At 38.5% G+C, this 24,025-nt stretch overlaps 1 long non-coding RNA gene across 1 annotated transcript in view; it reads left to right on the top strand.

Annotated features, from left to right (window-relative positions):
• Nucleotides 1–255: 255 nt before the first annotated feature.
• LOC117232437 overlaps nt 256–24,025 on the top strand; it is a 151,041-nt gene continuing 127,271 nt past the window's right edge. The window contains exons 1-2 of the long non-coding RNA XR_004493130.1: nt 256–326; nt 673–725. This is a non-coding gene — a long non-coding RNA (uncharacterized LOC117232437). The remainder of the gene's footprint in view (nt 327–672; nt 726–24,025) is intronic.

Below are 24,025 nucleotides of genomic sequence, written 5' to 3'. Positions count from 1 at the left end.
TGGACAATAATAAAACATTTAACTCTATTTCTTTAATTTCGTTCATTTCTGCGGTGAACTTTCATCTATGATAGCCTCGATGGGTTAAAATGGAAATTAAATGCATTAATATACATACGTATTGCACCAACCACGTTGAACGATAAGACGCGAATGCGTAGTATTCGAAACAGAATAATGGAAATTGATGTCGATCGATTCGTTCGGTCGACCGAAAGTTGTCGAATGTAAACACGTAACTTTCAGTAACGTGATCGACATTCGACGAGAACGACGCTTTTCTCGACGCGTGAATCTCAGAACGCAACTGTTCGTAATTATGTCAGGTAAGGAAACTTGTATTTGTATTATTTGCAATTTTATTGAAGTATTATTAAACTATAATTATTTCCAACTAAATTGCTCTCTATTTTATTATTAATATTCTGTATTTTATAACTAATTATTCTTACAAATTATCTGTATAAAGTAATTAAAGCTAAGTTAAAGATAAGATAGAGGGGTATTAATAATTAACTTCTTATCAAAATCTATTCGATTAAATTTTCCGCTAGTTTACTCGAATAATTAACATTCTGGTGTAATAAGTAAATTATATCGCAGTTTGTCGTGTTTTATCACTGTTTTGTTTACCGACCTATGAAGCTAACGATCGCATTTTTCGTTCCGCAGGACTTAATTGGCAGTTTCGAGTGTGCAGAATGTTTATCGACGATCATCGAAAGGTAGGATTTCAATTATCAACACCGATTATTCCGCGAATTATTATTATTACAAGCCCTATTTACATTTTTACGGTTAAAAATGAGAGACTATCTGAACAAGGAAATAATAAATTAGCGAGAAATCTCCATTATGAATTAAAAGGGTAGTAATTAAAGAGACATTCTAAACGCCGGTTCCTGATTAATGCGTTTGATACATTCGAAACGTAGAATCGTATAAAAATGTATGTACATTGTCGAATATCTGGAACGGTCGAATTAAAATAATTTCGTAGAATCAATTTTTAACGAACGAGTTGCATTTAATAGACACTTGATAATTGTTAATATTTGTCATAATATATATGTACATGGTTAAATATATTTTTGTTTCTTCTGAATAAATAAAATATTACCTGTATGATATAATTAATTATATGCGCGTTTCCTTGCATGCAACGGGTATATATTAATATTTATGTCTTTAACATGTACATGGATATTTAAATTGATTTCGTGGAAGATTTTTTATTATCTTTCATCTTACATCGTACAAGTAAAGCAATGCTTCCTGAAGTCATTTATCGCAATCTGGGTCATTTTGTTATCACGTTCATGTTGAAAACTATAAAGACGTAACGACTCGATCGTAAAGAAACATGGATGCTTGATTTTAAGTATAATATATATACTTATGCATATAAATATTATTTATTGCCAAATGGTTGATACTGTAACATTAGACTTTCGCAAGTTATTAATCAGATAAATCTATTCGTTTTCAAAGAAATTTGCTTAAAATTCTAATGCATCTTTATTTCTATACAACACTATCTTAAAAAAAAAAAAAAAGAAATCTAAAGAAGTTTTATCTAAGAAAATGTTTTCGTGTAAGTTGAAAAAAGATGCGATTGTGAAAAATTGTCTATTTTCAAATCGATTTCCTGAAAAATCTATTTTCATTGATCTACTTACTCTTTTATTAAACTGGCTGTTTCTATCTACTTTATCGATTACTGTTATTACGTTTGAATGCACAAGACTTACACAACAATCCTACTCATCCTTTGTAGTTAGGAGGCTAATAACTCGAACTGTATATTTTGTTAAATATGGAGAGCTTTGGCTTTTATTCGTCAGAGTGCCGACTGCTAAATTGTAAAATTCGTATAAAGCGTGATCCTCAGTATTATACATGGAAGAAAAGTTGCAATGTTCAAAAGCGTGTTCCTGTTCCTCGGCCCAATTTGTATTTCGAAAGCTCGGGCTGGTTCATGTTACTTTTCACTTGAAACGTAAGAACATGTTTACACTGGCGTAATTAATTATGTAATAGAAGGGGAAGCACGGCGGTGGAGCGCGTTTGAATTGTATCTTTTGAGGCGGAAATATTCTTCTCCGTTCAGGAGAGATGTGTTTAATTCATTTTAATTAAACTTATCTTTTAATATCGTACTGTGCGTGCGTGACTTTGTTAATTGAACAGCGATGTATGTAGAGCCGCGTGTAACGTGTACAGTGTGTACGTGTAATAGAAGCATTTCTTTCGAAGGATTTTATGACTGAAACATAATGACGTCTGTTATACATATACGGAATATCGCTCTAGCCATGCTTTATTACTTTAGACAATTGGAAAATTCAGTAAAACCTCAGCACGTATGATCTTATTACGTCTGAATATTTCGCAGGTGATATTTAGCGATCGAGATTGAGATTATTTAGGTGCAAGATTTATTCCACTTTATTAGGCTTCATTGCCAACTTTTAATTTTCCATTTTTATTCAAAGTTTTACTCACATTATAACACAAGAAAATTGCTAGTTTGTAGGCTATAATGCACCGATTTAGGTTACACCGATGATAAAATGTACGTCATTCGATAATTCGTGAGCTTTATTTTAACGTAACGTTTTACAATAATTAATTATCTTAATGTAGATACCATAGCAATCATCTGTCACGATCACCCACGCCAGGCTAGAATTCGCGTGTCATTCAACATAAATAGGGTTTCCATATCGTCAGTGATATTTGGTAGAAAATAAAGAGCGGTATTTTATCGGTTTGGACTAGATAAGGAAATTGCTAGCGTAGGGATTGGATAAAGAGAGGCAACGATGATGGGAAAGGGAATTGAATTTCTTTCTGGCGCATCGATTCCTGGCATACTTGATAATAGGTAAACGACTTGGCGGAATAACTCAGTAAGGGCTTTTGGAAAGTGATGAATATTTGATGCCAACCTATCAGCGCCTTTCAATATGAATATTCGGAAATTGACAGCCTCCCTTGCTCTGTATGTCCCGATCTTGCCGCTTTTTCACCGTACACAGCCAACCCCCGATGAATATTCCTCGGCAACGCGGATCAAGCGGCAAGGGCTGGATAAGTAATAAGTTCCTTTTTATCGCTTTCGCCAACTAATAAGTTCCCTTGTCTCTTCGTGTTCCATCAAACGTCCTGAATTATTAAAATCGACGAGTCTCCTTCGTCACCGTTGATTTCGATACTTGACACTTTCCTTTCAGCCGCTCTTCGAACCTTGCACTTTACTCTTCCTATTTCATTATTACATCAAGCAACGATTCGTATAATTTTTAATTCAGAAAATTTTCATTCGTTGAATCTGTCGTTAAAAATGTCAAGTGGCTTATACGTTTATTAGGCGAATTAATTCTGTTTCGTTGTGTAGGCTGGTGTCACATTTTTTGAATTTCTAATAACATTCATATTGTAAGTTTAAATAGTTGAAATTATTTCTAAATAGATTAGTTTAAATTATTTTTAAATAATTTCCAAATGTAAGAAGTTGATCGCTATTAGATTAGGCTTGAACAAAAATATACAAAGGAGAATTAGGCGGTCAATTACTGTTTCGCTTAAGATTTCTCTAGCCTGGCATTACTTCGTTAACTATTAAACAAGCGTTAAAGATAATGAAATCTTTAAAAATACAAGGAAGGAGCTTGTAATTACATTTAGTAACTTCTCTGTGCCGATCGTAACAGCATCACGAGATCATGCACAGCACGGAACGCAACACGACGGAACGCTAAATTATGAGAGTTGGTGTTAACCTCGTAGCATCCTCCCGTACCGCAAGATACGTGTCCTGTAAGGTGAAGGGAACCAGTGGACGGTATAGTCAGATTGCTTTTCGATAAGGAATAATTAAAAATTTTCTCGTTTAAAGTAGCTAATTCCATTTCTGCATCGTGGCAACGCGGGGACGGTTGGAAACCGGAAAAAATAACCGCTAAAATACTTGGTAGATAAAGAAGATAAAGTCACGGGTTTGCTGGTGGTAATTTACATCGGCGTGTGATTCCGGAATGAGTAGCGGGGAGAAATATTTCAGGATGGCGCGCCACCCTCTCAGATAACGGTAATTAAAAATTACGGGGTAGCGATGTAGATCGTTTCAGGGTAAAATACAAAAGTATTGATCTCCTATTACGAATTATCAACGAGGTCCATAGAATTCTTCTACTATTGTTCGCACAGTTTGTAGAAAATATTTCGCGATATTTTGCAAAAAAAAATATTTCTTCGCGACATTTATGTTATTAATCAATTGGTCGATGTCTTCTTAATTTTCGCTCTTATTCCACTGAAGTTGTAAGACGCATCGTTCAGTCGATGCCGTAAGAAAATTATTCTTTGCAGTTTGTGTTAAATATAGAAAAGTAATGTTATAACTAACGAGGTTTCAAGTTTGGTGTTTTGCAATCGATTTAAAGTTTCGGTCAGCCTAGAACTCGAACAAGGATCATAAATCGCCGGAGTGGAGACTAATGTAGTGGTAATAGAGTATAAATGGGGGTCATGACCCGAGGTCAGCCTGTCTTACACCCCTAAACTGTCGTTCGCCACCTTCGCCCTCGTGCAAGCACCGGCCGAGACCTTAAACTCGCATAACACCCGCCTACCACTATTATTTCGAAATGACTTACCAGCACTCCTTGACCGGCCTGATTCCGGTATCCGTTTATGGAACCGTTCCGTGCAGATACGCTTCGATTTGCAAACGTTTTCGATTGTTTTCGCCACGGAATAATTAACATCTCAAGGACCGATCGAGTGAAAATGATCAGTTCACGAATTAACACATATCACTTTCATAAATATAGTGAAACTGCTTAGAATTTCTACTTTTAACTTACTTTCACTCGCTATCTTCTACTATCACTCTAATTTAGCTTTACTTTATTTTTTAGATTTAAAATAATCGATGTAGCGAATTATTTTCAGCACAGAAAATCTTTTCTCTGGTAATTTTTCTTTTTCAAAGCAAAAGAAAAATTGTAAATTGTAACATAGTCAGTTCTTTACATACGTGTTACATGTGATATGTTAACCCTTTGCACTCGTATGTCGAATGTGACTCGATATCAGTTATCTCAGGAGCTCATTTGTCGAGTCCCACTCGAAATTCTTTCAATCTCACCTTTTTTTGTAATTGCATCCTGGAAATTGTTTTAAGATGTATCGTACACTTAAAAATTACAGAATACAACAATAGTGTGAATGAAATTGTTATTTAAATGAATTTGTTTCTTCATTTATTTATTTAAACTGTCTTATTTTTTAGTTAAAGCAAATTTTAAATGAAACACTTAAAAGCGTTGGCAGCTGCTGGTAACGAAATTGAAATAAAATTCGGAGTGCAAAGGGTTAATATTCGAAAGAAATTACATTTGTATGGAAACGAAACAAAGTATCCAATTTAAACTACAGAATCACGATTTTAATTACTCAAATTAGATATAGATACGAATAACTTATTATGTGGTATTACGTGTCAGCTTTACAAATTATCTAATTGCATGTTTAGCCTTTCATTGAATACGATTCCATGGTCGGCATTATTATTAAATATACACGGTTTCCGTAAGGAAAATTCATTCAGTAAAAAAATTCATTTTGCTAAGGAACCTCTTTCGAAACGGAAACGTAACTTGTTATTGAGATTCCAGCATCCATAATGCAATGAAAGAACATTTTAACAACGATGATTGAAACAGGCTGGTTTTATTGGGACATCCACCCCGCGTGCATTCAAAATTGCAATGAATGAAATAACATTTTTAGACATCTATGCGCAAGTAGCAAACATGAATGCGTGATGCATCTCATAGGAGTCGTACATATTCATTGCACGTTGAAAGTGTTCTTCCTTTTTCATTCAGAAAGTGTATGAGGACTGCGTGTTGATCGTGAAACGGAAGTCTTGCAGCTTCGGTGAAAAAAACAGTAATTAGATGCGTATAATGACACGAAATATTGCAATCGTAAAATAATACGATCCTATAGAATTTTCTAAGCAATCTGCGTCGTATTCGAATAATTTCTAAAAAGAAAGTCAAGATTTGTATCTGAAAAATTTTCGAATCGTCTATTACGTGGATTGGAACACGTTGAATTTGAGGTGAACACGATATGTTGATAATGAATTCTGAGCACGCTGTGCAGTGCTGCCATCTTGTTCACCTATATCGAACCAAAGCACTGGGAGCAATACCTTTTCTTTGCGCTTCTCGCACATTTATTCCGAAATATGTGCAACTATTTAATTTTAATCTCTTTTTGGAAAATACTAATTAAATATTTTTGAAGCATAAATTGGAAACAAAATTTTAGTAAGTTACTTGAAATTGAAAGCGAAAGATACGAAATTTGGCTTTGCTTCTGTACCATTTTTCTGTGATGCATCTATAACTATGTAGTAAAACTAAAAATCAGATCGATAGAGTAAACAATATCGAGCAAACCATGCTGTTATATATCGTCTGAAAATCTTGTACAAAATACCTGCTTAGACGTCATGCATCTATCATCAATAAAAATCAACATTAATTTTGCTAAATGCTTTCGCTAATTTTTTTTAAAGAAGAAAAGAGAAGGAGAGGAAATTTGAATTCAGTCACTCGAGTATGAAAACTTTTGCGCTTCTACCATCAAATTATCTACACGGTTAATCTGACTGAGAACAAACTACTTTCCTCTTATCTAAAACAGAGAATACTATGCAACGTTCTAGCGAAACACTCGATCAATCCACGGTCTGATTTTTCAAAGTTCTCCTCCAATTACAGAGCAGTCACGGTCGGTGCATTCCGATGGCAGAACTCTTTTGCCGAAAGTTGTTTCAAAGTTCACGAGACAATGGACGCGCGTATATCCCACCCGGCCATTTCTCTCTCTGATGGTAGATAGACCGTACGAGAGGGAAAGGCGTCTATGTGTCGAGTGTACACCTAGTGCTGACCAATGTTCGTCCGAAGATACGGTTGACGGGTCCGGTAGCGTGGTAGCCTTCACGTCACCTCCACTTCAACGTTTTCCCACACCCTTTCTCACGAGTCGCATTCAATTTCACCGCCTTCGTCTACGTCCTGACCCAGCCAGAACAATCGCTGAACCTATTCGTAACTTGGAACAAATGAAAACTTCCTAGGGGTTCGAACACTTGTGTAAAACGTGATGAAACGTTGCTTGGAAAGTTAGCGCGAAAATATCCTACGGTGTAGATACAGCGCATGAAATTTTATTTGACCGTAGGTGGACCACGAACGAGTCGACAAAAATTATACTTTTGCTGTCGAGTGGAATTATTCGCACATTCCCGAGGTAAAAACAAGAGGTAAATTTACTGTTCGATGATTGTTTTTTAAAATATAAAACTGCTTAGAAAGAGATACGGCGAAGAGGAGCTGTTAGTGTTCCAGTGTTAAGAATTATAACGCTGAAACAGATTGGCAAGCGAGTAACTCAATTAATTCGTGTCTTCATGAAAATTTCTCCTCGTGTTTCTTTAGATCATTTGATGTTGCAGTTGTTTCAATGTTAGTGGATTGATTCGTGTGTGGCACAGTGTACGAATAAAAGTTAGACGAGAATGTTATACGAATATGAAAATATTTGCAGAGAAGTGAAATTGTTCGAAAATGTTCAACATGCATACGGATAATTTCTTAACTATTAAATGAAGAAATAAACAGATTGTTCCATTAGATGAAAATCGAAAAGTCTCTGTGACAAAACGAAAAGCAATCTGGCACAGTTGGAAATGATCGAACTAACGACAGATAAAAAGTTGAGGATGGTATAAAGGGGAAGAAGTTTACCAACCCTTTTTCCATGGTAGCCAGGGAAGATCGATATCGAACTTTATTTGACGTTTTTATTTGCATTAGTTCCCCGTTGAAAAGTCGTCGCGAAAGAATCGGGCAAGACAACTAGACCTTTGTGAAAATAATTACATGGCGCTCGGCGATGGCAACCCTTCCCTTTACTTTTCTTTATCTTAATGAAAGTCCATAAATAACGAACCTAATGCCTCGGAAATGGTCGCTAAGGGGAAACAAAAAACCACAGCATATCGGATCATGGAGGGTTACTTTTAATTATTAATTCTTTTGAAAAACGGCCGTTTTTGAAACCTCCGGGCTAGAGATTTAAATTTCCATTAAAATTTCTATCTAGAGGAAACTACTGACTCGTATGTTTCGCTTATTGTATGATACCGAACTGTGTACGCGAGATACTGATAAAGAATTTGACATAATCGAATCGGAGTAAGGATAGAGAAATATCATAGAAAACGTCGAATAAAATTATAAATTATTTCTTTCGATGGTCAAGTAAAATAATTCAGCGAAAAATCGTACTTATTATTAAAATAAACCAAGACATAATTATTTCAAAATAATATCTAGCCAAACAGGTATCGTTTGAACGATTATTTTTCAAATATTTTAAATAATGCCCTGACAAAATTCATTTGAAGCACGACAAAATTATAATTTTAAAGTAGCGCGTCGCCAAAGTGTTAGGAGACACGTGTAGCGGTTGAATCAAGGATTACGAGAACCATTATCTGGCGAAAAATAAACGCGGTTCGGTAAAGTGGGGGCTTTGGGGAAAAGAGTTGATGCGCAATAAAAGGAAGCCTCTTACATCTGTAAAAGAGCTAATATTTCATTGACAAGAATCTTATTGGAGGGATAATGGCCGCTCTTTTCTCGGAGAAAACAGCCCCTGCGTGTATCTACCCCTTCCTGATTAAGGATCAGCCTTAAAAAATAATTATTTTTAATTTGTGACCACGATAACGCTGTTATTGTTCTACCCCGTACGAACTCGTCCGATCCACGGGGGTGATAAAAACGTTCATGGAAATTGATCCTCGTGCTTCTCGCTCATCTCATTATTTTCGATACCGTTTCTCGTGATTGGTCGACATTCTCTTCTGAAATTCTGCGGCACCTTGTACGGACGTGATTTCTCCGAGTTTCCATTCGCCCAACGTGTGTGTAACTCTTATCTTAAATGCCCAAGCGCTTCTGGCAAGAACGTTTTCTTAATAAATTTTTATGCAAAACGCTCCTAACAAATTCATTGAATTTTATGGTCTGTTAAGCTTATCAGAATTTCTCCTTGATAACAGATTGAATTTTACACGCGCGAACGTGACCCACAAATTTCAGATTGCATGTCTCGTGACTCTGTTTACCATAACTTTTTAGCTTACTGTTTTTTTCTCCTTGTTTATAAGCATTCGCTAATTAGTAGATTGCATCTGATACGGATAGTCGAGCGGCGAGAACGTATGTATAGATATTGTAGAAGGGGACGAGGCTCGAAATGGGAAAAAGAGATCCTACAGGGGGAAAGACGATAGGCTGAACTACGAGCCCCTCTCGCTTGGCATAGCTAAATATAACGGGAGAGTCGTTTGCCTGCCTAGAAAGCGACACCCCTCGACAATACACTCCACAATAGCACGTAGGTTGCTATTAACTTTTTAAGTACTATAAATGTGTAAGCAGACCGTTTCTTATGAAAGAAAATCGCGCATTCGTAATTGTTGCATTCTTCGATGAACAGACTGTTGCTTATGCAAACTCGTATTTTTATTAACGTAGATAAAGAAACGTGCAAGAAATTTGTTTCGGTGTATTCGAATGTAATTCATCGAATCTAAATCGGAGGCCAAGGTATTAAATTTTCAAGTACCAATCTTCCTTCATAAAAAATTCCTTGTTCTAGATCGACACAGATATACTAATCAAAATAATAGAAAAGAAGGTCGTAGATTCGAAAGAACTGAACTCGTCGACACGCAGCATCGAACTCGAACGCCGACAAAGCGTTAGGTCGGTCAAACGTCGGTGGAAGTTGCTTCTTAGAGGCGAGCCGACGGAAACGGGTGAGGGATGGTCGATAAAGAGAAAGCTAATAACGAACGAGGGGGAAGAGAGAAGGGTGGTAAAGCTCGAAGGCGATACTCGAGGCAGAGAGCGCGCGAGCCGCTATCGCGCTATTGAAACGGCAAGTGAAATATACGAAATAAATCTTGCAAGACCCCATTCAGCAGAGACAATGCAGTGTCCAGTCTATGGACGCTGGCGAGGGTAGGTAGAGCGTATTGTGCGACGTTAGGTGGGCAAAGGGGGTGGTGCCGGTCGACGAACGAGAAACGCCAACTCGAACCGGTCTCCCTCGAGCCTGTGCTCCCCGGTATTTCGTCTTTCCTTCTCTGACTTCTCCGTTGTCCCTCTGTCCCCGGCTCTCCTCTTACCATCTTTCTTCCGCCGAGCGTTCTCTATTTTGGCTCAACCACCACCACCACCAACACCACCACCACCACCATCGCGTTCACCACGTCCACATCAACCAGCAATGCCACCCTATTTCACCCTCTTGGACTTCTCCGCGACTCTCCTGGCCCCTCTATGCGCGACCTCTGCTCCTCTCTCTTTCTCGTGTCCACTGCCGATGTCCATCTTCTCCCCCTTTCTCTCTTTTCTTCTTTCCGTCTGTTTCGCTTCGATTCATGAAACAGTTCCGCGAGTCGGTGTCGCTGGGTAAATACCAACGGCGTGCGGGAGATCTTTGCATGGGGTGGTCGTAAAGAATGGTCGTATTCAAAGTCCGGCACCACTTCTGTTCCACCCTTCCAGTTTGCCCCCGCTTCACGACTCTCGCCCCCTTGTTCGCGTCCAGCTCCTCGTTGCGACCACAGTGCAAAGTTTCTGAAGCGAGACAACCCGCAATATAATGCCACCCTTGAAACCAACACTAGGCAGACTCACACCTAACTCTCCCTCTCTCTCGCTCTCTCTTCCTTTTCTACCACGATCCTTCTGTTCCACGATGTACCCCTTTTCGGTTTTTACACCGCGCTCTGTTTTTCCCCGTGACGTTCGCGATTGTGTTTTCGCTTCTCTTATTAGCAGAAAACATAGCAGAAATTGTCGCGCTCTTGTGGGTATTCTTCGGTAAACTTTGTCCGGACATCTTTAAATTATGCGCAAGATAATCAGACAATCTTGTTTCATTGCTGACGAGATTACGCTACTGTAGCTAGGAAATAATCGAACTGTGTTCCATACGAAGGCTATCGGCTTATTGAGAGGCTATCGGTTTCGAAGTATTACATTCTTCGTTCCGTTTCAGAGCGTGTTGTGTGTTAAGTAGATGCTAACAAATTGCTTTATCGATTGTCATGAATAACGCAGCTATTAAGTAGTTCTTAGCTGATAAACACATGCTACCATTACTGCGCTCATCGAATCTATCGTCCCATAACATCGTTTCTTTTAAAATCGCAAAAGGCGTTGATGAATCGTAGATATTATATTTTAATTATTATTATTATCAATATTATAAATATCGTTTATGAAGAGATCATTCGTTAGGTTCTCTTCGGGATATAGTTTGTTCTCGTTTATTTTAGTGTTGCTATATTATGCTTCTCTTCGGACTACTTTTCTTCCTCATTTCTTTTTCGGTATATCGTTCTTCTTAGTCAAGTATAATGCTCTGTTGCGTACGTGTGGTATGACTTCACCACATTGAATGATTTTGCCGGAGCATTAGGATTTGGAAACAGGCCGACGAGATATTCTAAGCTGTCGTTTCTAATCCTTATCAGAAGACCTTGGTGATCTTGTGCGTTTGATAACGACACTACTCGGCGGACTCTCATGCCGGTTAATATTGATTTACGCGCAAGGTCCGGAAGCCTAATCCGCGTGGGCCATAAACAGATCAAGTCCAGACTAAATCCGGCGCAAATTGTTACTAATTCGCATCTTAATAATGACCGCGTCAGAGGCGTCACCGTATCTCAGAACGTGGCAAATTAGCCACGATGACAAATGACATTCGGCGTACACGTGTGACCGTACTAGCCCTCACCTCGAGCCGCTTCGTACGAGCACGTTTGCCAGTCGCTGATGCGTGTACGCACGTGGGAATACGCGCGCGCGAGCAAGCGAACGTAGCAGTCAACTTGGTTTGCAGTAGTATAGGAGGCTTGATACGTACGAATCCTGGACATACCGCAGTCGAGCTAGCGATAGGGCTGCCTATTCAACATGTGCAACCGTCAACGTGTATAGATACAATCAATCAAATCAATTAATGATTCGATCGTCCGATCGCACCGTAACAAGTGTGCTTTGCTGTAGTCGCTATGTGGCAGATTCTTAGAGAAGATTTAGAAGGCATATAGATGTTTTATGATCGATTCGTTATAGTATTTTAACTGTTATCCAGATTGTTTTTGATCTTTTGGTAAAAAAAAAAAAAATTAATTTGACGCGTAAGTTTATTCTCAGTTACATCTTCTTTATTATAAAGTCTAAAAGTCTAAGTCTAAAAGAAAGTAGTAGCTGATATTTCATTTTTTCCAGAAGATTTGTATTTATCTACGCTTTATGAAATTGAAATATGTTTAGTAAAGAAGAATCGTACGATAAAAAGGGTTTGAAAAGTATGTTAGTTAGTAATGGAAATAGTAAACAGATCCAAATGACACATCAACGAGTTGAGAAAAATTATTTTCTCCGAGATAATTAGAAGCATAAGTTGCAAGTTTTAAATCTTGAACAGATTTCGTTGACTCTCTGTTTAAAATAATGATCGAACAAATTTAGCCGATTTGTAAAGTGTAAAACAAGCTTACTATTAACGCTATCACTGCTAAATGGTTCAATAGCAAACATCGTAGGTATAATATTCTCGATCTATCGTAACAATAAATTGCATCATACAGCACTAAATTGAAATCTCTCCTTCGAGATCGCTTATCCAATTATGTGCACAATTGTTAGATGAGTCGGTAGAGCGAAATAAGACGAAGGGAATCGCGAAGATCGTTGTAGGGTAGTCTTTATTCGACTGTAGCCACAAATCGTGAACGATACGTAGGTACGTAGCCACGAATAAACGGGATTTCAGCGTCAGTGTAATAGACGGAAAGCTTGAACGGTCTAGTAGCTCGTATTCGCCGTTTCCCCGGCCGCCGGTGCTGTGATATCGAATGTCACTCGCAGGATCCGTCATTTCATTCGGACCGATTCGACCGCACGTCATTGCGGTAAGATCTCCGCCTATCCCTCCCCCGGTTGCACTTGATTTTCTGTCCAGGCGCTTCATCGAAATTCCCTTGAATTTCCCCAGACCACAGCCAGAGGATAGGGGTAATTCTGAAGTCACGCCAGCCGATCGAAGTGATAGCGTTAGCAGCATGGGTGGTTTAGTTTCGCACCGAACCAAATAATTTTGTATTTCTAGACATTTTTTTTTCGCTTTAAATAAAACAATTACGAAGAAATACGCAGGTACGTCGAGATCCTATTCTGAGAGTCGTTAGACTGTTCTTTTAATTTTCCTCCTTTTGCAAAGAGGAATAATAGTTGTATTTAGTTTCGTATATCGAGCAATGTCTGTCGACTCCTTATAAGGTACGATCTAGTAAGATCTGCTATCTTTAAGCATATAGTATTCCAGATTTGTAATTGTTCTTGTTAACATGATGGAATACAGACATTTAAAGAAGTAGTTAGGTGGACTATATTTCTTGAGCATTTTTGATACACCATATATAGCCGTGAAAATAAATGAAAGAAGACTCACATTGTTTAAAAAGTAGTCTGACGATTCTAGGAATACGCGACTTAATAAACCCATTAATTATCGTCAGCGCTCAGTTTTCACTACTAAAATCGATACATATTCGCTAAAGTAACCAACAATCTACTTTACGTTTTAAAAAAGGGAACATTTTCAAGGGAAAAAAGAAAATTTCGTCGTTAAGGTTATAACCAGCGAATTAATTTTCTTTTTCAACAGAACCTGACATAATATTCCACGGTTCAACAGTCGTGGAATGTAGGATGAACTCGTAGAACTCTATTAAGCAGCGTTTATTTTAAAATTCCTTGGGCACGGTTAACGCGATGATCTCTGCGTCCATTAGCAGATGTTACATCAGGGTTACGAATCGGGCAGAACACGGAGCACGAAGTGACCTCGGTACGATGTGCACTGTGGGTCGTAGAACGAGACCTATCTGTGCAGATGCATTGTCTATAGCCCCTTGTCCTGGAGGGTAGTATTGTGTGACGTCATCATTTGCATACGACGCACCGTTCTGCCTGTTTCCAGTCCGCAACCCAACCACCCACTTCTGCGACCTGGCTTTCGTCCTCTGCCTAGCCAGCGCTCTCTCCATCCTGACCCCCTGCTCGTCTCACCCTGGGATCGCCAGCTACCTAGCCAGCATCACCTACGTCCCATTCCCGTTCCGTCTATGTCCCGTATCTATCTAATTATTGTCGCGGACCCCGGCTGCTCCAGTCGCCGTGATATACCGCATGCTAATAAGCGGCTAAAGACCGGAGACCATGCCGGCTCTGCCCATAAATCTTGACGACCGATTCTGCGTTCTGAAACGTCCAGCGTCGCCGTCTTGATAGCTCTTTAGAAAGGAGCTACGCGTTTAAAACGGGGCATAAAAACGTATCGGGGATTGATATCGATTCATGTTGGACGAGCAAAGTTTTAGAGCGCTGTATCTGTGCGGTATTTAGCATGACAATTTAGTAGTATAATTGTGTAAGCAAATTTATTCGTAAAAAGTGTGAAGCCCTTAGCGAGATAGGAGACTTGTAAAATAGTAAGGACACGTTTATTGTTTGATCAGTTTGAATGTTTGGTCATTGGATTTGTACATTATTTTGTTAATTGGTGGTTTGATGAATCGATGATCGTAAATTGTATAATGCTGGAATTAAAGATAGTAAAGACAGATGAATGGTAGTTGGCCTGGTATTTGTGCAAATGTGGATACGATATGATTTATTTCTAACAGACTAGAATACGTAAAAGATAAGAAGTGAACTAAGATATCATATCCGGAAGATTGACGACTCGAATGACGAATTAATTTCTACGGTTAATAAGTAAAAACTGCAATATCGCGCGACCAAAGTTGCTTTCTAAGAGAAATTTGCAGAATTTTATTTATAAAGAAATATTCTGTAATATTAAATACATTCTATTTATCATCAAATTCATTCTGATTATGTAAGGGAATTTATTTAAAAAATAACTCGTAGAATTGTGAATTTTAAATTATTACGATAATCATCAGACGACATAATATTGGTAGTTCTTCGTATGTCGATCGTGTTTTTCATGACGTTGCGCTTCGTTCTGACGTTTCCTGAACATTCAGGCTCGCTTCTTCAGGGCTGGCCAGACCTCTGAAATTCAATTATATCATACCAGTTTGATCGCACAAAAGAGAATCCAGTTAAGGGTTGGAAGCCAGAGTGGGAAAAAAATGGGTCGATAGACCGATCGAGATCGGATAAACCCGCGACAGTAAATGCATCTAGCCATCGCGATTCGCCCCTGTTTCAATGCGGGTTCATCCCTCTCTCGGAGCATAGCTTGCACCATGGTGTGTTTCGGCCGGTCGACCCTTGTGCGTGATGCAACACTGACCACACATCAATTCACTGCAAATGGACATCAATACTGGTAATTAATACATCGCGCCTCTCGCTCTCCCTTTTCCACCCCCGATTCTACGTACCGGCCTGCTGTTCTGCCACTCACCCCGCCGCGATACCACTTGCACGCTCATCGAAACGCGCGGGATTTTAGCTCTGAATTTGCATGTAAGTGATATCCCTGTTAGCGGATCGGATTGACAGCTCTTCTGCCGCGCTGCAGGGTGTTGGCAAGTCGGCTAAGGGGTACGAGTGCAAGCACTCCGTCAACCGAAACGGAGAGCTGTCGATGTTCGCGTATGGGATACGAATCGAAAGAGTTCGCGTTATCTGATTTAATTTTTGATAGTCCACTTTCGTTTTGTGCTTTTCTCATCGGAATCCGATTAAATGGGATTTCGTTGTTTTACTTGGTATTGAGTTACTCGAAAGAATTATTCAATGCCAAATGATTAAAGAATTTTGAGGGAAATATTTACAGTGACTGAAATATTGCGTGAAATTGTACAATTCTGTAGGAATAATTAGTCGTCTGTATAATTAGCTTATTACGCAGTGCTCCACGAAGATGACTACGATTGTTCACACATTCGTATAGAAGGTACTAATTAATCTTTCTCGATATTATGAAGTTTATCGACCGGAGATTTTGTACATTAAGAGTACTTATTTTACGCTAAGCAACGGAGTAACAGATAACTTTGTCGAATTATTTATGTACATGAAATATTAGATTATTTTTATTCACAACATAGCACGTTATTACCTTTACCGATTATTTAATAACGAATATTAATAATGAAATACTACATTTCGAGCTTCCATTTCATATACATTTCCATTTCTAATTGTATAAATCAAAGATACGTCGTTATTTTTGCTCGAGCAGAAAATAAATATCCAAATCAGAGATTTTAAACTCTGTATTGTACCATCTAAACTCTCGAAACTCGCGAACGTGTGTGAGATAATCCTATTCACGGACATCCTATATTCTATCAAGGATTCGCAAATGTTGCAATTTACGTGAGGAGATATCAGCAATTTGCAGGTGTACATATTCATTATGTCGATGGAAAAGTAATGACTGGGGTAGAGGAGAGAGGAGATGATCGACAGACTGCCGGAAAATCGGCTTTAACTGGTCCGGGGTCTTATACATTTGAGTTCCACGATGAAAAGTCGTTCGGGCTGGCGGGGTTGGCCGGTTCGCATTTAGGAAATTACTGTATGCCGTGGGAGACAATTCCATCGTTCGCGGGCGTCGCAAAAAGGTCCGCGAAAATTCAACCGTCGCAATCTATTTGAGTAATGCGATTTAACGTGACAGGGAAAATGAACGTGGCCAAGGCCGCGAACCTTCTTTCTCTGTATGCTGGAAGATCACGTACGATTTATATAAAAGGCAATTTAAAAATAATGGTATGATGATGTTTCGTGTAACAAACCGATGTTTCCATCGTTACTGCAAATGGTAATTTATTATGTGCCGTTTGCATCGTACACTTTGTCTTTCTTTCTAGTGTTTTAACTTTCGCTTAAAGCGCAGTTTAGTTTAAGTGCAGTTCAAATTTGGATTCTGTTAGGTTTGGAAATGGCGAAATTGGCAATGCTTCGATATATTGTAATAATTATTTTGTAGTTTGCTTTCATATGGTAAACTTTACAATTTATATATTTTTATAGATACGATTGAAGAAGTAGAACCTAAGGAGAGGTTTATTTTTCTATACTTTTTTATGTTACGCGTGTTCTGTGTACTTGTGCAGCTTTAAATCTCCTATAAGTGAATAAAAATCTCTGATCTGTTTGGTATAATCTGTCTAGTAGTCGAGGTCAAGTTTCTCATAAATTTTCATAACAATGTCTGAAGTGTAAAATCGTCGTTGTTCTTTCTCATCTATTGTACGTAGAATCGTTTCGTGTAATACCGATAGAAGAATAATTGATCGAATAATAGCAATCTATGCATGTTAAGAAAAATTATACTTACGCGCTTATAATTGCACGTGTTACCCTTATAAAAACAATTGATCTTAGTAGAATAAAATCCACAAACAATTTTGTGCAGTCCACGTCGCTCTTATTTAGTGTTGTAAATTTTGAGTAAAAATTAATTACTAAAATTCATCAGATATGAAGATTTTCAGGTTATTTCCTAATACCCTAGAAATTGTACGGTACAATGAGAGCTCGTTATTAAATTTACTACTGGGCGTACATTAAACGGGATAACTTTTTACACGTAATTATTCAATTAAAATAAATTGAACAGGGTTTCGCGTTAATTCCAATGATTTTCATTACGGTCATTAGCACCAGCAACGGTAAAATATTCCAAGCGAAATAATCGGAAATTATGGAGACGATTTTTGACGTGGAATAATGAAAGCAAAAATAACCGGTGCCGGGTAGATAGAACCGTGTAGTACACGGTGAACTCGTGCAGGGTGCACAAATTGGATATCAAAGGATATTACCGTGTGCTGCACCACCGATACACACTCGATTTGATGTGTTGACGTTGGTATAGCCGCTCGATACTCGCCACCCGTACCGGCCCAACAAGAGGAAGAGAAAATATTTGCACGCACTTCGGTTCTATCGGATTTTCCACTTGCGGCTTTTTTCCTTCTTTTTTCCTCTTTTTTTTTATTAAAAGCTCTTCTGCCCCCACGGTCAATCCGATTTCTGCTTCGATCTACCTTCCATATCGAATACCTGGTTTCGAATTCCTTTTTTAACGCGCCTGCAAATTCCTCGCTGGCATATGTTCGCTTTAAACCGTGATTTTATTTAACACCGTGGCAATTTTTCTCTATCCGTACCCCTTTTCTCACTCTCTCGTGTAAAATATGTCGTGAAATATGTTTACTGTTTAACCCCTTACCTTATGATCTTTTTAGCGATCATTCGAGTGTTAGATATTCAATGTCGTGTATGTGGAACATTAAAATACTTGGATCACTGTATGCGTTAGATATGTGTTTAGTAAGTTGAAAAATTATAGCTGAAGCTTAGATTGAAATTAAATTTTGTTACAAGTGCAACTCTTTTTTATTCGATCGAAACAAATTTCATTTAAATTGAAAGATGGGGTGCGGTATTTATCGTTTAATCTAACAGTGCTCATTTGTATTTAATGGCACGCGTTGTTGATAAAAATTGGGATTTATCGGTTTTGATAAGCCGCAGTTAAGGGTGCAATAGATTCTCTCTGGTATACAACCAACAAGCAGATCGTGACATTATACGTGGCAATAATCAATGATCAGGCTAATTGAGTGGGATTGATCGCATCGATGATAACAGGACGAGGTTGCTGCGTCCTACATTGGACACGCATTAGTATTGGATCGTGATGCATGTCCCTTTAGTCTGCACGTCATTTGGCAAAGTTATTACAACATCCTCGATGACGTGGCTCGTTTCGTCACAGTGTCAATGGATAGCCTGTACAGTCCTAGATATATGTATCCTAATAATTTTTCCATTATGTAAACTGTTCTAAAATTTTCTTTTCTCAAAACTGTGTAAACGTACTCTGCAAAGAAAAATGAGAAAAACTTTTCACTTAAATATAGGATCATAAATACTTCATTAAGAAATTATACAATAAAATTACGAGAGAGGAACCGGTTTGCTACTCGATTTAATCTCGAAAGAGAAATAAGAGAGAGGAATAAAGAAAAGAATATGAAGATGGAAGGGAAGACAAAAAGAATGGGCTAGGCGGAGAAACGAGAAGGGGAAAGTGAAAGAAGGAAGACAGCATGGAAGAAAATGAAAAAAAAGGAACGAAAGAATCGCGCGATCAACTTTTCTATTTCGTTTTCAGCTAAAAATATATTTCCATTGCATATTTCTATAACAAATTAACCTGAAAACGATCGAAGGCGAATAAATTACAGTATAGTGAGAAATTTGAGAGGGCACCGGATACGAAAAGGCACAAGGAAAGACGACAAAGCGAGTCACTCGAGATGTTCGTTCCGTGTTAGAATGGAAACGAAAGTCGAGATGTGCATCCCATACAATGAGTACGCATGGTTGTTCGCCGCAACCAGCCTAACGGCGATGTATACCCGGTCAGAAAGTAAAACAATCCCGCGTGACAATAAACGTCTTTGCCACGAGCGAAAGGAAGTTAAATGGTTTGAAAGAAAGACACGGGAGTAACTTCTATCGGAGAGGGGAAACACGTAGACGAGGGATTTCCCGGGGTAACCGATATCCACCTGCGTACACACGTCTAAACGAGTCGATCCGATGAGCGCGAAACCACGGATTGCTAGCCAGCTCGTCTTCCCCCGTTTCTTCTTACTCATTTTACGTGTTCGATGCTTCGTTTGCCAGTTTTCTATTCGACCTACCGGATTTCGCAGCTCCCACATCCTGAGGCTCGTGTTTCAACCAGATCGCTACTTTGATCGTGGTTATCGGATGCGCGCTTGGTCGAGCGGACATCAAGCGAATATCGAAAATCAAGTAGAAAGACGATCTTGGTGATGCACGATCGACTGAATATCTATTGTGCATTTTATTGTATCTGTTTGCTCCTTGAATCTTTATTTTCACATTTTTTACTGACTTTTTGCATAACGAATACCATTTAAAAATCGTGGATTATTTTCGTGCATTTGTTTCTATTTGTTTCGATTCGTATATTATTTCATCCAGGAAGCTTCAGTTTATTATTCTCTCCATTGGTTTATAATATTTATTACTCTACTCCTTTCAAAATGTAATAATTTGTAATAAACTTGAATAAACCAGTCAAATATCGTGTTTGTACAGAATCGAAGTCAGGACGCAGAAATTGCAAAAAATTGTATCGATTCAAATGAATAAAATTTTGTCGAAGTTGAATTCACGTTTCTTCGAATTTGATGCAACTGTAGGATTTAGATGGAAAAGAGAAATGATAAGCTGAAGAAAAGTTTCGAGTGAAATAGCTTATTGAAATATTAGATATATATATAGTTTCCTGCGTTATCCCTGCGAAATTATCGCCACGTCAGCGCATGATTTCGCGAACTGACGTCTCTCTTTCACGAGGCTTGTTATCCGTCAATCACGCAAGATCGATCCTCACCGTTACAGCAGTGGAATGACGGATCATTATTGGCATCACGGATGGCTTGTTGCGAGGCTTCGTCGATCGATGGTTCGTGTCACTGCTGACCGCTAGAACTAATGACTGGCTCGGCATACTCTCGCAACTGGTTGTTGCACTGCTTCCATATTAAGTTTACAATTCAGTCGTTTAAATTCTAGACTTTTCCAATTTATTTCTAACCAGAATTCTTTGCATATCGAAGCTTCCACTTCTGCAAGGAATAAATTGAATTTGGAGTCAAGTAACTTGACTAATGTAAACAAACCTTAACAAGCAAAATTTCATGAAATTCAAGTATCAAATTATGAACTGATCTGAGCTTATCTTCCTTTTGTAAGAAACCATTTCCTCATTGATTATGCAATTTACTGGATATCCTTTGATATTATTGTTAGAATTCTTTAACCACCGTACGTCAATTCGATGTACAGAGTCGATACGTAGCTCGCACATTATTTTTAACAAAAGAAATGGTCAGATAGGCCAACGTTTCTTAGTAAAGAATAAATAATAGCAATATATGCAAACAAATTCCATAGATTCTCTTCGTTGCCATAATAGCAGACGCTATTAGTTTTCTGTGGGATTTCCATAAAACTATAATTTCTCCGAATCGAAGGGTTTGTTGCGATGGGAAGGTAGCTCCGATTTTCAGTGATTCGAGTAAACCCAACAAAAATCAACTGAAATATGAATGAAAATGAAATCACTTGTTACGTACTATGGGTTCATAATCAACTAGTCCTAGCAAAGTCCTCTCTTCGAATAAATTTATTGCTGCAATCTCTTCTATTTTCAAAATAAAATACAAAAAAAAATTGCCCCCAAAACACCAGATACTTTGTCTCTATGGCAGACTTGTGATAGCTGCAAGAACGATCGAAACACAGAGGCTGTTATACTTATTTTGGAAGGAGTAGGAACGAGAGGAGAGGCATGCTCCGGTGTAATTTGATTGTCAGGGTCGCGGCAAAGTCGAGTCGGAGATCCATGCGTGCACAGGGAGCACAGTAGCCACAGATAATGACGCGATATTATGCATAGGATATTCGGCGCACATCCGCGGCCGTATTCTCCGCGTTGATTTATCGTTGTCTTCATTATTAGGAATGCACGTACGCAGGCTGGCCATTATGCGAGCGAGGGAGTCGCTCCGAGAGAGAACTGACGGACGGTCTAGCCACGGACTCGGCGTACAATACAATGTACGCATATACAAGCGGCCATACGAGAGGGAACATTGAGACACACCTACGTCAGGCCAGATATAGATAGACAATTAGCTACCGTCACCGTCTATAATTCTGTTAGATTAGTAGCCCCGGTGTCCTGCAGGAATACGCTCCTCCGCGCGAGTTCGCGTCGTTGTTCCCCGTGAAGCTGAGAACACGCGCCGTAGATTGGAATCTTGTCGCATGCTAACCAGGCTTAATGGCCCATTCCTCCGATAGAAAACGTCCAAGCGAAGCTTTCCGCATTATGTCATCTCTGCTATTGTCAATTTGTCAACACACTGTATCGCTTGTAATACTTCTACTCTTTAATCTGTAAATTCAAAAATATAATAGGATCCCTGTGTGTGTATGTGTATATGTAATGGTTCCGTATAATCTAATTTTTTGCAAAGCTTGTATTCCATGTGTATAATTTCCTATTATAACGTCAACTCTGCTGTCTTCTTCTATTCAGATTTATTTTTTATGCACAACGTGTCTGGAAATTGTTCATTGTCAAGTATAACGAAGAAGTACGAAGCGCTGTCCCGCTTCTTTATTTCATCTAACTTACACGCCGTTAATAGTAGTTACCATCTTTAACAACTCAATAATACTCAATAATAAATTATCCAGTAGCTTTACACGTTGAGTTGTGTTCTTTTACGTTAATCGCTATCACCCTGGAAGAGGAATTAAACAAAAGTAACAGAATTCTGCAACTTTTCTTACATTGTGTACCGCCTTTCATCGCAAAAATTACACCCACATCGTACGTATGTATATCCGAATGTATCTTAAGTGGCAAGAGTCGCAAAGGGATTCCATATTGACCGCAAGAATGTTCCCCATTGAAAGATGGCATTCCAAGAGTGTTGGTCGCACGCGACGAAGCAAAACGAAATCGCGTGCCGCTCCCTCCACCGATTTCCTCTTCCTTTCCGGGCTCTTTGCCCCCTCGCGAAAACGGGGTGGAAAAGAAGGAACCGGTCGAGGGTGCGTTCGGGGTGGACACCGATAAAATATTCAGCCACGCACGGGGGTGATATTTTACGTAGGAAATCGGTCGGTTGATTTTTATAATACTGGTCAAATATAGCCAGGGGAGAGAGCTCGGCAAGTACACCGGGGTCCCTCCCATTCGTGTCTACCGTCGTACAAAGGGCCACGGCATAACAAATAGATGTATAAAGGGTCAATAAAGCCCAACGTAGGAGGAGAAGCCGACCGCCGACGGGGATGAAGGAGGTTGCACGAGGTGGAGGGCCTCCAGAGGCAACCACGGGGAATAAATCTGAACTCGCTTTTGCTCTTGGTCTCGCAGCGGGATGCTAAAAATCAAGGGTTGTCGATGCTGTTCGAAAACGAAAGACATCTCTTCTTTTTCGATGATTGGTAAGTAAGGAAGCTTCCGAGAGAAATTTCGTTCTTTTTCTTTGCGAATTAATTTAGAAGTCATTGAAGAAGGGTTGGTAGCGACCAGTAGATATTTGAAATTCTAAATGACAGGTTTATGGGTATAATGGAACTAAATTTCACCCTCGTAAAGTAGTTATAAATAAATAATAAACGGAGTTACACGCGCGTGACAAGGAAGGTTAGAGCAATTAATATTATCTACCCTAATAAATACGATAATTGTCAAAACTTTCTGGCCTAAGTATAATTCTATTTCGGTTTAGATTATACATTAATGAAACTCTTTCGGAAAAATTCAGTAACATTCTGTTGTATTCTACAAGACGCGGTGTCTGCTGTATTAGTCCAATACATAGATAGATGTTCATCTTCGAATCTTTTTACACGATAGAACTACATCTTAGTTAAAGAATTCTAATAGGATGGCCAGAAAATTGCATGATCAATGAGGAAATAGTTTCTTATAAAAGGAAGATAAGTAAGCTCAGATTAGTTCATAAGTTTTTATACATTTCCATGCGCTTGTTAAAAACAGGAGATAAAATTCATTTTATGAAGATAGAATTAGAAAGCTGTCATCAAGATGATTCAGAATTGTATAATATAATGACGAATGATATAATATCGTAGGACCAAACAAACCTTAATCTTATTTTTTTCTTTTTAATTAATTGACTTCAGTATAGACGATATATAGATATACATATAATATGATATAACCTTTCCTCATAAATTTCCCATCTTTACTCTCGTAT

The sequence above is a fragment of the Bombus vosnesenskii genome, unplaced genomic scaffold (genome assembly GCF_011952255.1).
Source record: "Bombus vosnesenskii isolate JDL3184/JDL3185 unplaced genomic scaffold, Bvos_JDL3184-5_v1.1 scf7180000013263, whole genome shotgun sequence".
Lineage (NCBI taxonomy): Eukaryota > Metazoa > Arthropoda > Insecta > Hymenoptera > Apidae > Bombus > Bombus vosnesenskii.
The sequence above is the reverse complement of the archived record's forward strand: the minus strand, read 5'-3'. Positions and strand labels throughout refer to the sequence as shown.